The sequence below is a fragment of the Sparus aurata genome, chromosome 3 (assembly GCF_900880675.1).
Source record: "Sparus aurata chromosome 3, fSpaAur1.1, whole genome shotgun sequence".
Lineage (NCBI taxonomy): Eukaryota > Metazoa > Chordata > Actinopteri > Spariformes > Sparidae > Sparus > Sparus aurata.
In genome coordinates this window covers 19,646,809-19,659,705 of record NC_044189.1, presented here as the reverse complement: position 1 = coordinate 19,659,705, position 12,897 = coordinate 19,646,809, and positions in this window count along the sequence as shown.

The following is a 12,897-nucleotide window of genomic DNA, read 5'->3' as shown; positions in this document are numbered from 1 at the left end:
CTATTGGATAGTTCGAAATACACTTATTTTATTAACCATCCTGTCAGGTATTTAATGTAAATATCTATATGTACATAAAGGCTTAACATCTCTTTCACCTACATACATACAAGATGATCACTCTGGTTAAGCTCCAGAGATCCTGATATGTGAAACAAAATGTGACAAAATGTGAAAAAAGTGAAGGAGTCTGAATACTTTCTGAACCCACTGTTTGTGTGTGTGTAAATAAATAAATAATAATGAAATAGATAAAAAGATATATATATATGTATATATATATATATATATATATATATATATATATATATATATATATATATATTTAATATATATTTTTATTTATTTCATTATTTATTTATCTCATTATTTATTTCATTATTTACTTCATTCACTTCTGCAATCAGACTATCAGGCAGATTCAAATTTCAAAGTTCGCGCCTATTTCCAGTTTGCTTTTGCTTCATCCCGCCCATAACAACCAACCTGCAGGCTGAATCAACCAATAACTGGCCAGATGTTTGACAAGTTTGAAGAATGACAAAAGGTTGGATTAGTGTCTGTCCAATCAGGTTCGTCGTGGGTGTGTCATGACTCGTTGTGAATGTGAAGACGCTCCCTCATGGACGCATGATCTTCAAGGATGTATTTGAATGCAGCTGGCCTTATCTTGGTTACAGTCACAGTGGACATGTCAGCCAAACGCCGTCTTAGGTGAGTGTCCCAGATAATGCATGTGAATGATGTTTTCAATATGTCATACCTGAGCATACAGCTTTGAAGCTAACGTTAGCATCCCTCTGATAAATTGCTACTGTCACATTAGCTATTGTTAGCAGATAGCGATGGCAGCCGGGTCATTTTATTTCACAGCTTAACTATTAATTATTATCGCGCACTTTAGTCAAAGGGTTTTCGAACATGGCCAGAAGTTAACATTAGTCTAATTGTGTTGCTCTCTGCTGATACATGTTCATAATTATTCGTGATTTAAATGCGGTCAAACTGCTGTATGCTGCTCTGTGTAATGTCCCACTTGTCCTGCATGAGTCCTGCAGAGACTTGAGATCGTTAATTTAAGTTTTTTTAATTAGTTTAATTAATTAATTTGTTTCGTTCTAGCATTAGCATGCTAAGTTAGCCTGTCTTCCCTGCTAAAGTCTGCTCTAATTTTTCACCAGGAGAGCCAAGCCATACACAGCTCATGGTGTCTGTGATTGATAACCGTTAGCTGATAGGATTAAAATGCTCAGAGTGTCTGTGACTGGGCTTGTGCTCCATCCTGAGAGGATAATCAACGATGGTGGGGGGGGGAGAGGTGCGGACGCTCGTCAACGTCAGTCCAGGGGCGGGGGAGACACGGACAAAAACCAAGTCATGAGGTGGAAAGAACTGCCTGCAGAGCTCAAAAACAGTATTGTATCGAGTCATAGGTCTGGGGAAGGGCTCCAAACAAAATCTTCTGCAGTGATGGTTGACCTTGTGGAGGTTTCTCCCATCTCCACACAGGATCTCCGGAGCTCAGCCAGAGTGACTATCAGGTTCTTGGTCACTTCTCTTACCAAGGCTCTTCTCCCCTGATTACTCAATTGGGCTAGGCGGCCAGATCGAGGAGGAGCCCTGGTTCCTCCAAACTTCTTCCATTTAAGAATTATGGAGGCCACTGTGCTCTAGGGAACCTTCAGTGAAGCAGAATTTTTTTTGTAGCCCTCTCCAGATCTGTGCCTCGACGCAATTTCTGAGCTCTACAGGCAGTTCCTTCCACCTCATGGCTTGGTTGTTGCTCTGATATGCATTGTCAGCTGTGAGACCTCATCTAGACAGGTGTGAGCCTTACAAATGATGTGCAATCAATTGAATTTTCCACAGTTGGACTGCGGGATGGGTGACATGGCCAAAATCTTATTAAGTAATTTTATATCACGGTAACTGTATATATCACAATATAGTAATTGTTCTCCATATTCAATGCATGGCTTGAAGTAATGATACCACACTTCATCACATGATTATTTTCTTTTATTTAAAATGTTTGAAAAATTAAAAAGTTTTCTCTCATTCGCCAGGTCTGTTGTTGCTATTGCTGTTAATTCAATCTAGTCATACTCTCCTCCATTTGCTGTCGTGTGTCTGTTTGACTAACACACGTGCAGAGCACATGCATTACACTGCATTAAAACAAATTTAAGGAGTTCCCAGTTTATTCCAAAAATTCCTTCCTTTTGAGCTTTATTCCAGTAATGTTAAATAAGCCTTTCTAGCTCTACTTCTACACAATTGGGATTTCAGAGGGTGCTGTTCATTTTCCAATAAGACACTTTTATAGATCCAGATTTATCAGGAAAAAGACTAACATTAATTGATAAAACTTCAACCGTGATATTGTCCAAATGTTTTGTCTACACGACAACGTCTGGAGCAATCCTTATCACTCCACTTGTAAATTTGACTATTTGGAAATTTCTCTCTCCATATATCAGTTCTTCCTCAGTTCAATCCTTGCCATTGGTTTTATTTATTCTTTTGAGCTTTGTTTCTTCCCAGCTTATCTGAGTTCTGTTGTATGGTTGTGCTCTATAGCTTTAATTGCAAACTACAACTGTTTGGTGAGTTAAAGATGTGTTGCTGATTAAAGCTTGAAGTGGCGATGAGGTCTTAAAATATTTTGAGAATGTCTTTTAAAAAGTCTTAAAAAGGTATTGAACTTCAGGATTCCTGCATATACTCTGGTAATGTCTGATAAGGAAAAAGCAACTCAAAGTAGAAAGGATGATTTCAGTTTCTCATGAATGTTTGTAAATGCCAAAAGGTTTACAGTGATTATCTAAACAAATGCCTGTTTTTTCCATAGATGGACAATCGGAGGTATTGAAGGAGGCCCCAGCAGCCAAGCAAATGAACTGACAGTTTGAAATGATCTGACAACAGTTTCTCACGCACAGTATGTATTGCCCACATTGAATGTATCCTAACATGATTTTTACAATTGTTTCATTTGCAAGAAATAGTAACAAAGTTTAATGGCCATGATTGAAGTCCTGATATTGTTGATTGTCTTCATAAGCTGCTCCTGTGCTTCACAATTATGGAACAGAGTCTAGCTCCCAGTACACATTCACTGTATTGAGAAAAAAGCCACAAAATTACTCCTATTGTAGTAGTAGTTAGTAGTTCTTATGCTGATGTTACTTATAGATGAAATAGTTTGCAGTTGGATACTTTCAACAGAATCCACTGAGTTTCTGTTTCCAGTTTTGCCCTGCAATTAATGTATATGGAGGTCTAGTCAATCTTACTTGTAGAGCACAGGAGCAACTGCCGAACTAATATGTATGTTATTATACAGTATAATCGGCATTTATGAACTATTTTATACTGTATTTTAATTAATTTTGACTGTAATATGTACTCCTGTATTTTTACAGTTATTCTATGTAGTTCTGTGATACGGTTATTCACTGTAATTTTACGGTATCCGTTTGGAAACTTTGCTGCCAGTGCTTTTACCGTTTTTTTACAGTTTTTTTTTTTACAGTGTACAAAATGCACTATTAAATTCTTTAAAAAAGGATTTTGGCAGTGGTATTGGGAGTGATTGAAAGAAATATAAGAATTTCACCAAGATAGTCATCTTAATTTTTTTGATCTGGCCAAACATTGATATTGGCATTGTTGTCCATTTTTCAAGTAAGTCCTGTACCTCTCTCATCAACGGGTCATAGTTTGCTTTAACAACTGTATTCATTTAGGGGGTAATCTTAATTCCAAGATAGGTAAAGCCCTCCCTCGCATTAAAAAAGGGTGTACTTATGAATGGATTAGTTGTTTTGTCTTTGTTCAAGAAAAGTATAGATTTTGCATTATTATTTGTGCTGTATCCCTGGTATTATTTTTAGAGTGGATTATGTTGAGGACCCTTTTAACGTTATGAAATCCCTGACGGTTCTGTCTGGACCCATTCTGATCACTATGTACCACAGGAGGGATATATGGATCTAGCCTTTTAACAAGAACTTTACACAGTATTTTTGTGTCTACTCTCATAAGACTAACAGGCCTGTACGAGGAGCAGTCAGTCAGCGTTTTCCCAGGTTTCAAAATAAGAATTATTGTAGGAGTCTTAAAGTTGGTGGCTATTTACCATTATTAAATGACTTGTTAAACATGTTCAAAAGTGGGGCGAACAACTGCTTCTGGAAGGTCGACAGTGTTACCTGGAGGGGTGTGATTGGGAGGAACGGCCTCCCCAATCTGAACCCGAGTGGTGTTTTGTTACTGGACTTCTGTGCTAGTCACAGTTTGTCCATAACAAACACCATGTTCAAGCACAAGGGTGTCCATATGTGCACATGGTTCGCATTGCCCGCAGTAAGTCAGACCTGTTCCCAGTGCATGTTGGACTCCGGCAGGGCTGCCCTTTGTCACCGGTTCTGTTCATTATTTTTATGGACAGAATTTCTAGGCGCAGCCACGGGCCGGAGGGGGTCTGGTTCAGGAGCCACTGGATCTCATCTCTGCTTTTCGCAGATGATGTGGTCTTGTTGGCTCCTTCGAGCCAGGACCTCCAGCATGTCCTGGGGCGGTTTGCAGCCGAGTGTGAAGCGGCTGGGATGAGAATCAGCCCCTCCAAGTCCGAGGCCATGGTTCTGGACCGGAAAAAGGTGGCTTGCTCCCTCCGGGTTGGGGGAGAGTTCCTGCCTCAAGTGGAGGAGTTTAAGTATCTTGGGGTCTTGTTCACGAGTGAGGGAAGGATGAGCGTGAGATTGACAGGCGGATCGGTGCAGCGGCCGCAGTAATGCGGTCGTTGTATCGGTCTGTCGTGGTGAAGAGAGAGCTGAGCCGAAAGGCGAAGCTCTCGATTTACCAGTCAACCTACGTCCCTACCCTCACCTATGGCCATGAACTTTGGGTCATGACCAAAAGAATAAGATCCCGGATACAAGCGGCTGAAATGAGTTTCCTCCGCAGGGTGGCAGGGCGCTCCCTTAGAGATAGGGTGAGAAGCTCTGTCACCCGGGAGGAGCTCAGAGTAGAGCCGCTGCTCCTCCACATCGAGAGGAGCCAGCTGAGGTGGCTTGGGCATCTGTTTCGGTTGCCCCCGGGACGCCTCCCTCGGGAGGTGTTCCTGGCATGTCCCTCCGGGAGGAGACCCCGAGGAAGACCCAGGACACGCTGGTGTGACTATGTCACTCGGCTGGCCTAGGAACGCCTTGGGATCCTCCCGTAAGAGCTGGAGGAAGTGTCCGGGGAGAGGGAAGTCTGGGTGTCCCTGCTCAGGCAGCTGCCCCCGCGACCCGGCCCCGGATAAGCGGACGAAAATGGATGGATGGATGGATGGAAATTAGTAACCGTTTTTGTTTTTCAGGGTCATCTTTATTATCTATATCTATTTCCAAAGATTTTATTTGCTTCTCTAATTTATTACTTACTGCTTTTTTGTTTCTTGTTTTTAGTGCTTGTGAAACTAATAATTTGCCCTCTAATATATGCCTTGAAGGCCTCCCATCTAATGCATGCGTAAGTTTGGTTAGTGTTGATTTGAATTTTTTTTAAGCCAAATTCAATGTGAGAGACAGGATCCTACCCTGAGCGATTACAAACCTTCCTTGGGGGTCCCGGATAGTATTAGTAAGTTGAGAAGGAATTGTTTTGTGGATAAGAATTAGTACCCCTGAGCACAATTGTTATATGTGGCATATATAACTTGACCAGGCCACCTACGTAAAAAATAAAAGAATAGAATAAATGAAAGTGGTAAGAGCTGAACCAGACATATAAAAACACTTAAAGGGATATTCCGGTGTAAGTTTAATCCATGGTCTAACACACCGTGAAACTGTGTTAGACTCCCTCTCCAGAGATCAAGTTAGCAGACCGCTAATTTACGGAGTTTTATCAACCTCAGAAACGACCGCACGACAACAATACACTGCAGTAAATGGATCACAAAATAAACCGCCACCAAAAAGCCACAAATAATGCTCAGAACAGCACCAAACTTCAGCAACAGTACAAATAGGGTCTCAGCACATAGTCCGGGGCATCTAACCTCCGCTAGCTTAGCTGGATTTCTACTGTTAAGATTTTAAGATTGTTAAGAATAAGAAATATAAAAAATGTGATTTAAGGTTAGGATTTGGGGTTAGAGGTTAGGGTGTAAAGAGATAAAATGAAAGTGGTTAGGAAAGGAACAAGGTAGTGTAGAGTGAATATATACAGCATGCTGTGTCAAAGACAGTGGTTGGGGTTAGGCTGAAGTCATGTCCGACTTCTGCATGGCTTCCTGTCCTTTGGGCCCTGCGGATAATAAGTATTAAGGCGTCTGATCCAAGTAGCTTCCCTTTGTTGACGTTCCGCCACTGTCCAGTGTGGGTTATGTTCCAGGGGCCGCATGAGCAGGTTATGTAGAACGTGTCGTTGGAAGTGGGCCCCTAAGTGGGAGGAGGAACCTGTACGTGTTTGGATAACGTATTTATGTTGAGTCAAGCGGTCATTGAGTGGATTGCGCGTCTCTCCGACGTAGAGTTTGCTGCACTGGCAGCATTTTATAATGTAGAGAAAGTTGGCTTGAGTCCGCGATATATGTCTGGGTAAAGTGTAAGCCGAAGTTTTGGAGGTGTTCCTGACAGTCTTGAGAGTGTGGGCTTTTCGCGAAGTCGTCTTCACAGGAGGAAGCTTTGCCCGTACCAAGAGCTGCAGTAAGTTGGGATTCCTCCGATAGGCGGATATGAGTTTGAAGCATCTGCCCAGACGAGTGGTTGAAAGGGTGTTGGTGAATGTAGCTCTGAGTGTGCGAACCGCCCGTTGAGCAAAAGAGGAATACGTCACCACCAGTGGGATGAGCTGCCTGTCATCTCCATCTGGCTGTGTGCGCGGCAAATGCAGTGATTTCAGAGAATTGCGTAAAAAAAGGATCGAGAATAGCCACGTTTGCGAAGAGCTGTAAATAGTTCCTTCGTCGCATCGTATCGATCTTGAGGTCGACTACATATGCGAGAGAACCGTAACAGCTGTGATTTTAGGATGCCGGTGAAAACATGGCGAGGGTGGAAACTATGACGGTGTAAGAGAGCGTGCGTGTCGTGGGTTTTATGAAGAGTTTAACATCCAAGGTCCCCGTACTTGCGAAGTCACTCCCCTTAAAGGTAGTGGTGTCCAAGAAGTTGACCTGAGTGATATGAATTTCAGGTTCGACTGTAATGGACGTGTGATGTGCATTTAAAGTTTGCACGAACGCATCAAAGTCCGCTCTTCAATGGGTCCAGACTCCCCAGATATCATCCAAGTAGCGCAAGTAGATCAATGGCAAGAGCTGACATTTAGGAAAGACACTTTCTTCCCAGTCAGCCATGTACAGTTGAAACCAGAAGTTTACATACACTATATAAAAAGACACATATGCTTTTTTTTCTCACTGTCTGACATGAAATCAGACAGTCACTTTTCCTGTTTTAGGTCCGTTAGGATTACCAAAATTATTTCTATTAGCTAAATGCCAGAATAGTGAGAGAAGGATTTTTTTAGACAATTTTTTATTACTTTCTTCAAAGTCAGAAGTTTACATACATTTCATTAGTATTTGGTACCATTGCCTTTAAACTGTATGACTTGGGTCAAACATTTTGGATATCTTTCCACAAGCCTCTCACAATAGTTGGCAGGAATTTTGGCCCATTCCTCCTGACAGAACTGGTGTAACTGAGCCAAGTTTGTAGTTTTTTGCCGCCTTGCTCGCACATGCCTTTTCAGCTCTGCCCATACATTTTCAATAGGATTGAGATCAGGGCTTTGTGATGGCCACTGCAAAACATTGACTTTGTTATCCTTAAGCCACTTTGTAACCAGTTTGGCAGTATGCTTCGGGTCATTGTCCATTTGGAAGACCCTTTTGCGCCCAAGCTTTAACTTCCTGGCTGATGTCTTGAGATGTTGCTTCAGTATTTCCACATAATGTTCTTTCCTCATGATGCCATCTATGTTGTGAAGTGCACCAGTCCTTCCTGCAGCAAAACAACCCCACAACATGATGCTGCCACCCCCGTATTTCACAGTTGGGATGGTGTTCTCAGGCTTGCAAGCTTCCCCCTTTTTCCTCCAAACGTAACGATGGTCATTATGGCCAAACAAGTTAGATTTTAGTTTCGTCAGACCACAGGACATGTCTCCAAAAATTAAGGTCTTTGTCCCTGTGTGCATTTGCAAACTGTAATCTGGCTTTTTTATGTTTCTTTTGGAGTAATGGCTTCTTCCTGGCAGAGTGGCCTTTCAGCACATGTCGGTACAGTACTCGTTTCACTGTGGATAATGACACACTCTTACCAGCTTCAGCCAGCATCTTCACAAGGTCTTTTGCTTTTGTTCTTGGGTTGATATGTACATTTCTGACCAAAGCACGTTCATCTCTGGGACACAGAACCCGTCTCCTTCACCTGAGCGGTATGATGGCTGTACATTCCCATGGTCTTTACACTTGCATATAATTGTTTGAACAGATGAATGTGGCACCATCAGGCATCTGGAAATTGCACCCAAGGATGAACCAGACTTGTGCAAGTACACAATTCTCTTCCTGATATCTTGGCTGATTTCTTTTGACTTTCCCATGATGTTACACAAAGAAGCAATGTGTTTCAGGTGTGCCTTAAAATCCACAGGTGTGTCTCTAATTACCTCAAATGTTGTCAATAAACAATAAAATCAGAATCTTCCAAAGACGACATCATCATCTGGGCTTTCCCAAATTGTTTAAAGGCATAGTAATCTTACTGTATGTAAACTTCTGACTTTGAAGAAAGTAATAAAAAATTGTCTAAAAAAATCCTTCTCTCATTATTCTGGCATTTTCTAAATAGAAATAATTTTGGTAATCCTAACGGACCTAAAACAGGAAGAGTGACTGTCTGATTTCATGTCAGACAGTGAGAAAAAAAAGCATATGTGTCTTTTTATATAGTGTATGTACACTTCTGGTTTCAACTGTAGATGTTCGCATTGGCAGGAGGAAAGCATTTGCCCATGGCGGTGCCTATGATCTGGAGATAAAATTGATCTTGAAAAACAAAATCATTTTGTCTCAGACTGATGTCAAGTAGGCGTAAGAGGATGTCATCAGGTCGCGAAGGGTCGGGATAAAGTGTGAAGATGTTTCGGACAGCTTGTATACCAAGAGGGATCTCTATGTTAGTATAGAAGCTGTTAACATCCATGGTGAAAAGAAAACAGGGATCGCGTAGTTTCAGGGATGCTACTTGTGCCAAAAAGTGTTGCGTGTCCTTCACGTAGCTTTTGTGACGCACAGAGAGAGGGGTAAGGAAGTAATCGAGATATTCTGCTACGCCGTAGCTTTCGCTGCCACAATCAGAGACTATGGGACGGCCGGGGGGGACACAGTGTGGCACGGTCCATTTGTCCTGTGGTTTATGTATTTTTGGCAGGAGATAAAAGTATCGCGGACGAGGGGGGGAATTTCCTAGAAGGTATGTGAACTGTTTTTTGGTGATCGCTTTAGATTTCAGCAGAGAACGCAGCTCTTCGGCAATAATCTCGGCGGTGTCCGTATACATCGGTTCAGACAACGGGATGTAATATTCCGTGTTTTCAAGTTGGCGGAGTGCTTCCAAAACATAATCCGCACGGTCCATAAGCACGACAGCGCTGCCTTTATCAGCGGGCTTTATTACTAAGCCTCTTGTACCGATAAGGTCGCCCAGTGCTTGTTCTTCCTCATGCGGCAGGTTTGGAGCGTCCGGTGCATACGATAAAGTTGAGATGTTAGTGCAACCGGCCTTCAGAAGTTGTACTAAAGGCAGTGGCAGGCGCGAGGAATGTGGTTCCCACTCCGAGGGAGTTGAAAAGGTTTTCTTCCGGCTGAAGGGTGTGGGGCCAAAATACGAGGCCAGTTTTAGACGTCGATGACGATGGCGTGCCGTTTGGGAAGCTGCCTTTGTAGGAACAAAAGAGAGGCCCTTACTGAGCAGGGAGTGTTGGCTGTTCGTTAAAGTGAAATGCTGCGAGAGGTTGAGTACAGACTTATCCGAGGTGTTAACGAGCGGGTGATTAGGCCGCGGTGTTATTCTAAAAAATCCCTCCAGTGATTCCACATCTGGCGTGCAGTTTCTGGCGTCCAGTGGACATTGTCCCGAGTTGTTTGAAACTGTTGTTTGGCCAAACGAGGAATGAAGGAGTTGTAGGATTTTATCAAGTCATTCAGTTGCGCCACATTCTTCTGGATGTGCAGTGGGAGAAAATCACTACAGTTAAGTAATGGCACGTAGATCACTGCATTGGGGAAGGCCATTTTAGCGGCGTTGTACAGGGAGCGTAATGATTTCGTCTAAAGCGATGGATTTGAGGAGTCCTTGTCATTAATGCCGAAAGATAGGATTGCTGACGTCACCATGGGGCAAGGGGGGGGTTTGTTTCGGAGAATATTTGTGGCATGAGCTATTTTAGTGCCAGGGAAGGTATCAACCTGTATACGCACGTCAGGTACCTCAGGGAGACGAGCCAGGTTAGAATCACCCATAATAATCAGTGGGTGACGGGGTGTAAGAGTCCAATTTTAAATTTGTCCCCGTGGTGTGGGTGAGTGGTAAATAAGGGGATATGGCGCAGTGATCCTGACGGCTTCGGAGTTACTGGGGTAGGGACACTTGTAGAAGGATGTACAGGTGCTGTAATGTCAAAACTTGCTTTTTTGGCCTCGGACGCAATGTGGTGATGACGATGCGTGGGGTCGTACTGGCGAGCCGTTGCTAAGGTCTGGGTTCGGGCGGACAATGTTGATGACAGGTGAAAAAGGTGGAGGAGGGCGGTCAGCAGCGCTGTCAGTCGTTTCCATAGGAGGTGTCGAGGGAAGAATGGCTGATAATGTAGCCGTGTCAAGACAAGAGGAACCCTGCAGCCTGGGTTCAAGAGGTTCCCTAGATAGCTGAGGCATCTGAGATGGACGAGGTAAGGGAGACTGTGTCGGTGTCGGCGCGGGAGCCGACAGGGGAAATGAGGGGGACATAATGTCCGACAGCATGACACGAGCTGCCTCAATGGTGGTATCCCTGATGGAAGGAGTTTTTCGACGGGCCTGACGAATAGCCACTAAGAGGGCTCGGTTCCAAGCCGGTAGCAGTAGGGGGGTGATGTCGGCAATAACCCTTTCACGGATGCGACGATAGTGGTCCTGCAATAAGGTGAGTGTAGTGGACACCCATTGTCTAGCATTGTGGTGTGCGGCTAGAGTTGTCTCTTCTGATGGTGTGTAGGGGTTAGTAATGCGGATCAAGTACTTTTCGGCATCTGCCAAGAAAGGAGGAAGTTTGTCCTCGGGAGTTTGTGGCAACAAAGCGGTTTTGTGGTGGGCCAAGATGAACTGCACCAATTTGTTGACAAGTGTCAAGAAATCCTCAGCGGTATTCAGTGCTGACATAGCTAAGTAGTTCAAGGGGGAAGTCAATATGCTGTGTTTAGGAGAGAAAGAGAGATAACAGTGTAAGTAATGTGCACGCCAACGTTTATCAATATGAAGTAATTCACAAGTAACCTTACATAAACGGTAGAGCAAAATATAAGGACTCCAGCAGGAGCTGGGGTTGTAGTAAATGATACCGGGCTCATCTCCGTGGAAGAGAAAGCCTTTGTATATTTATAACAAATATATATGGAAAGATTATGGCTATGTTATATTAAGAATATATATGTCTATATAAATTAAAACAATAATAATAATAATAGTGATAGTAATAATAATAATAATAATGAAAATAATCATAATAATAATAATCATAATGATAATAATAATAATTATCTGGAAGTCTGATTACAGTAGCCACCAGACTGTGACCTCTAATTATATTTAGTATACATAGAATCTGCATGGTCTGGATATATTACCACCAGCCCATGTAGAGGTCAGACTACTCCTGATCACACTACAGTTGCCGTGCGATCAAGATATTACGTTTTACAAAGAGGGATGAAATGGTCATGCAGCAACATATTGGGTTGAATGAGAGGAGCTGGTCCGAGGCACTGGCAAAGGTTAGGTGAAGTAATAAATTACTCAGAGTCTTTCCCTATGCTGACCAACGACAACATAGTTTGGGTAGAGAGACAGAGGCATGGCGCTGGCCGCCGCAAGTTTGTCCCCATCCCACCTCCCACTTGCCAGCATGAACCATGAGAGAGGAGAGGAGAACAGATGGAGGAAGAGTATGTTGAGAGGGGGAACACCTTAAGCGAACCTCCATGCCCAGTGACAGGACAAATCCAAAAGCACACCAGAGTGTTCAGCGACTGAAAATTAGTTTAATTAATCTAACGCAAAATCCTGGCTCAGGCGTGTTCAGTGTGAGGCCAAAAAAGGAAGTAGAGGTTGGGGTTAGGCATGCAGAAGGGGAGAGGTTGAGGTTAGGATAACCATCTGGTGTGGGCATATTTAAACCCCAGAGGGTCAGAACAACACCAGAAAGAGAGTATTGAAAGTCCAAAGGTAAATAAAGTATTGGAGATATAATGAGATAGCTGAATAGTAGTAAAATACAATTAGAAATTGTTACGTGCTAAGGTGTCATCTTGGCAGCATACGGCACAAGTGGAATACTCTGAGCAATGCTCAGGACCACTGCCTGTCATCCCAAAGGGAGCAGGAATAACCCTGAATAACCTGAATTTAAGGGAACGTGGGCCAGTATGTTGGCCCGCGATGCCCCAAACTCGAAAAACCAGTAGAGAATTTCGAGTGAAGACGTGCAAAGTCTGTGCTCACAGGGAAAGTATTGGAGATATTAGGAATTTGTTGAAGAAGAGTAATGCATAATTAGAGATTGTTGCTGGCTAAGTGAGTGGGGACAGTGCCAGAGGTGTCATCCTGTCAGCATACGGCACAAGTGAAATACTCTGAAC